At 37.4% G+C, this 5,516-nt stretch overlaps 1 long non-coding RNA gene across 1 annotated transcript; it reads right to left on the reverse strand.

Annotated features, from left to right (window-relative positions):
• Positions 1–392: 392 nt before the first annotated feature.
• On the reverse strand, positions 393–4,238 carry LOC125335087. The gene is made up of 3 exons (XR_007207340.1): positions 4,136–4,238; positions 3,299–3,539; positions 393–475 (listed from the first exon to the last, which is right to left on the reverse strand). It is a non-coding gene; the product is annotated as an uncharacterized LOC125335087 (long non-coding RNA).
• Positions 4,239–5,516: the final 1,278 nt, after the last annotated feature.

Genomic DNA, 5,516 nt, shown 5'->3' on the forward strand with positions numbered 1-5,516 from the left:
CTCACATACTTAAAATGGGCAGTCTGGGGTTTTTTTGGTATAAATATTCTATGGTACAGGGGAAGTTCTGGAGGGTTGAATTTTTTTGTATTGCTGCAAAAGCAACAGTCAACACATTCATGTGTATATATTATGTAGGGGCAAAGAATAAAAAATTAGCAATTTTTTTTGTTTAATCTCTGTTTCTTTCTAGTTGAATCATAGGCCCTTTAAAAAGAAATAGCAAGATTTCAATATGGTTTACTTTGGGCTGCTCTTAATAGCCATAGAAAATTTACATTTGGAAAAATGATAATAAAAATAATTAGAAAATAATAAAAAATAAACAAAAAAAATCCATCCCCTTCCTTTATTAATGAGAAGCAAAAGATGGGTACTCTCACCTTTCATGCATTTCCTACATTTTATCTAGTGACTCTTAGGAGATCCTTGTAAGCCTGCATGAATCTGGACTTCTCTGTGGGTGACATTTTCCCTGGAAATTTGAGGAGAAAATGAAAGAACAGCATGCAGAAAATGAATATTTGTAAGAGACCTACATTATTCAACAACTCCTTGTACTCATGTAAGGGATTTTTTCCTGAAAATAGCTGTAGAGGACAAGAACAGAGCTGAATGGGGACTTGTGAATCTTTCTATGAAACACTTAGCCCCAAAGCTTAGTAAAGCATTTGTCCTGGGAATGTTTGACAACTATTTCAAGGACGGATATCCAAATCGTACAGTATTATTCATGTGAAGCTGTTGCTACTTTTACCTCAGAGTAGAAAGGACAGATTACAGAACATTCTTTTCCATAGAGTGAGAAGGGAATTAAATGGACAAATGTGAAGCTATCTGGAGAAGGAGTGAGTTATTATTTACTTTCTTCACATTCTCTGGGGTTTTTTTCAGTGTTTCCAGCCAAGACAGGGGCAATTTTTGTAATATCCAGGAGGGGCATGACCAAGACCCAGAGGTTATTCCACACGACTTCATGCCATAAGCAGGGATGGGATAAGGGGTCCTTTCCAGGCAGGGAATGAGAAGGGAGCAGTCAGGGGTAAGGTTGTGTCCCACATGGTGGGTGTGAATCATTTGCCTCTCTTGTACACTCTGTTATCTATATTGCTGCTGTTACTGTGTCTTTCTTATCTCATTGCTGTTCCCAGTAAATTGTTCTTATCTCAGCCTGTGACCTTTGCCTTTCATGCCTCCAATTCTCCTCTCTAGCCTGCCACAGGGGAAGGGGGGAGTGAGTGCCTGGTTTGGAGTGTTTCATTGGGAACACTAAATTGGGGAATACCATTCCTAAACCATGACACATTTTTCATTTAGAAGGATTTTTAAATAATTATAGACTACATGAGAATTTGGGAACTTTTGCAGAAGTGTTTAATTCTCCAGTGATTGTGGACTGGAATTTAAACTACCCAGGCACTTGCTGAGAGGCACTACCTAAACTGCAGAGACCTTGTCTGCCAAGCATATTAATATCCAAAGCTATAGACATCAGCTTTATATTGACTTTAACACATGCATGGTCCATATTTGGAAAAAGTACTTTTTACTCCCTTGGGATTTTTATATGGGATTGTACATGAATTTTACGGGAAAGCACAAAGATTTTTAAATGAAAATATAATTTCTCTGTATTACAGAGGCATCCAAGGCCTCTTCCTTTGCCACTGCAAAACACAATTTTGGTTTCATCACAAGTTTTTAGACCTAGTCTGGAATAGACTGAAGGTCTTCCTTGACCTTACAGAAAGCAAATTTTCCTTTCCTAATTTAATGCCATTACTTCCTCAAACTTTTGTGTTCATAATTTATGGTATTTTAATATGATAATACGTGGCTATATTGAAAACAAGGCTCCAGTTCAAATCTAAGTAATTAGTATATAACATAGACATATTGCAATACAGAATCCATAAAAGCCCAAAAGTAGAGGAAAAGGCAGAAATTCTCTATTTCATTCCCAAGAAAATAGCAATTATTTTTTGTAGAAATAAAGACCTAAGAATGTAAATGAGAAATGCTTTAGGAAAAAAGAATAAATTAATTGATTTTTTTTTCCAAACGCAGGAAGTTTTATTTACTTTCAGTTCTCTTTAATCTGTGGTGGATTTTGGCTCTCATTGTTGGTCATTGCTTTTACCTTGGTTTACAACTGGCCCCTGGGAATTTCTTGACTAGGCTTCATTAGCTGCGCTTCAGTAATTAACTGCCTTGAACTCCACATATTGTTGCCACAAAGTACTTGTGTAAGAACCCATGAATGAGCTACTGAAGAAGATGAACTTGAAGTCAACAACTTGGTGGCTTGGTTGTTTCAACAGTGTCACATGGAACAACATTTTATCATTCAGCAGACTCCTCTCTCACTTTGGATTATTCCCAAGGTCTATTATAAGGCTGTTCCACCTCACGTTTCCATCAATAAACTGCACTGAATATAGCAGACAACCAGGCTTAAGAGAGAGCCTCAGAGGATACTGCTACTCACTACTGGCATCAGGAACACTACTTTTGGACTGTCAGTCACAATGACAAATCATATCTCCCCAGTCTCTCTACTGCATTTTTATATCACTTCTTTTTCCATGTAATTCATAAATCCTTACTTTCTGGTAAGTCTTTTATGTGACACTTTATCAAGTGCCATTTTATGAGTCTGATAATATAACACATATCTTTGACTCCCTTCTATTAGGTATTCCTGTGACAGGAGAAGATTATTTTATTTATTTATTTATTTGTTTATTTATTTATTTTCAAAAATAAGCTAAGCAGGCTGGGAAACAATCAGAAAAGGGGAAGGAGAAGGATAAGAAAGAAATTTCTTGTAAAGCAAATCCTGAAAGGAGGTAATAGTTTGAAAAGACAAATGTCTAATTGAGGACAGTGTGAAGGAGGAGAGACAGACAACTTTAAAAAAAAAAACAAAAACAAAGGCTATAGGGAGCACTTGGAAGGAAAAAAAGCACTAATAGAAACAATCTGAGAAAAAGCTTCTTTCTTCCTAATACTGAGCTAATTTAAGATATTTTTACTTCTTCATCTGACATGTTTCCTCTGGGAGTTCTAAGGTAGAAATAAAAATGTTTTAGGGTCATTCCATTTGATCATAACAAACAGGCTTGTTTGAAAGAGGAAGGCAATTAAACAGACATGCTTGTTTATATTAATACAACTGTTCTCCTTGTCAAATAATCTTAGTTAAGTCAGCTAAATGATTTCACAGCTGATTATTGGCTCTTTGAAAAAGAATGGAGACAGTCTGCTTCCTGATATTAACGCATCTAACAATCGATACCTTTGGCCGAAGCCAGGCAAATTGCCAGCAGGTGCTGCACACATTGATCTGCCTTCTCCCAGGAATGTCTCCAGTCTGTAACATGCCTGGTTTCCAGCTGGTGATCTCTGGAGGCTGCTGACTACGCTGCCTCATGGGCACAGGCATCCTCAGGCTGGCGGCAGGACCAGCTCCCATGGCTTTACAGAACTGTGGGGTGGTTGAAAGGCTGTCGGGAGGCGTTTTCTGCTGCTGTGTAGAGCTGCACAAAGACAAGGGAAGGAAAAGCTGAGTGGCAGGTAAGAAATTCAAGTGAAAGTGAAGTGACTGCAAGCTGACACTGAATTTACTACATTTACTTTCCCTGTGCTGTTGCACTCACACTGTAACAGAGACAAGGCACTCCACCACCTTTGGGGAAGGAGGGGTTGTGTCAGGGAGTCCACATCCTTATCACCCACTCTGGGTCATGAGTCCTAGCATCCACAAGTACCTGACATTTAAGTCAATCCATGTGCCTGCCTGGTTTAATTTTAATTCCAGCCAGCAGCTAAGGAGCACACAGCTGCTGGCTCACATGCTCCTCTGTGGGATGGGGAGGAGAATCAGGCAAGGAAAAAAAACCCTCGTGGGTTGAGATACAAACAGTTTAACAATTGAAATAAAATAGAATATAATCATATTAATTATACTAAATTATAATAATACTAATAGTGATGATAATAATAATAATAATTGCAATTTAAAAAAATAAACCACAATTAAAAACACAAGTACTGCACAACACAGTTCCTCCCCACCTGCTGACCAATGCACAGCCTGTCCTGAGAAGTGCTTGGTGGCTCACTGCCAACTCACCCCAGTTCATGTACTGAGCTTGGTGTTTTGAGGTATGGAATATCCTTTCGGCCAGTTCAGGCCAGATGTTCTGGCTGCGCTTCCTCCAGGAATTTTGTGCACCTCCTCACTGTCAGAGCATGGGAAACTGAAAAGTTCTTGATTTAGAGTAAGCTCTTCTTAGCAACAACTAAACCATCACTGTGTTATCAACATTATCCTTGTGCTGAATCCAAAACACAGCACTGTGCCATCCACTAGAAAAGAAGATTAACTCTATCCCAGCTGAAAGCAGGACAATGGCCCAAGGCAGAGGTGTATCTTGGTCTCTAGAGAAAAGAACGTGTCCTGGAGCTGTCAACACAAGTAGACTTTGCATATAGCAGGAGAAGGTCTCTGATCCCTTGTCTGTGTAACTCTGCTGTTGGCAATGTTGAGATAAATTAAAAACCCTTTCATTTGCCAAAAAACCAAATTTTATTTATAATTTTTATCAAAATTTCAGCACATTTAAAACTAACTTGATCAATACATTGTAAGATAATGTGTTAATAACTAATTCATCTTTATAAGACAGATAATGAAGAATCACAAGGCTATTTCTAGAGTCAGAATAAATATTGTTTTAACCAAACTGCTGAATTGTTGGGTTCCAATATGTTTTTATTAAAACATCTTTATATTATTTCTAAATGGAGCCTTAATATATAATTCAATTACAAGATCAGTGTGAAAGGATAGAAACTGTTCTTTAATACTAAGTTTTAATAATATTCTGAAATTAGCTAGTGGAGCACAACTATGAAGATGGATCAGATAGATAAAGAAAGGACTAGTGCAAAAGTAACATGAAACACATAAAGGGAGAGGAAGAGCAGTTCATCTATATTTATTTATTTATTGAGCTCTGCCTGTGTTTGCTTATATAATGAAAACACTTTATAAGAAAATGTTTTCCTCTACTCTGCAAAGAAAAGGCCCAGTACTCAATGGAATTAGATAATGGGCCAGACATAAACAGTATACAAGATCCTCAGTGCTTACAAAAGAAAAGAAAAAACTTTAAATATCCAAGAAAAACTACAGGTAAACCAACTTGAATTTCTCTGTTAAATTTCAATTATTTCTAGAAGAATATACTACAATCACCTTTCTCTTAGATTACTATACCAGCAATGACAACTTATTTCAATGGAAGAACGGTTGCAATATGGCACTATCAAGAGTCAGTCAGTGCAGAACAAGTGGGTCTATCTGGTTTGCAACCAACATCAAAGAAAGTCTGCAGGCTTATCAACTATAAACTCCTTCTGAAAGGTCTGGCAGACTATGGTCCTGAACATGACAGAAGCCTTTAAGTGTTCTTAAGACATTTCTTTGGGAGGAAAGAATAAAAAGTCCC

Source organism: Corvus hawaiiensis, chromosome 1 (genome assembly GCF_020740725.1).
Source record: "Corvus hawaiiensis isolate bCorHaw1 chromosome 1, bCorHaw1.pri.cur, whole genome shotgun sequence".
In the NCBI taxonomy this organism is placed as follows: domain Eukaryota; kingdom Metazoa; phylum Chordata; class Aves; order Passeriformes; family Corvidae; genus Corvus; species Corvus hawaiiensis.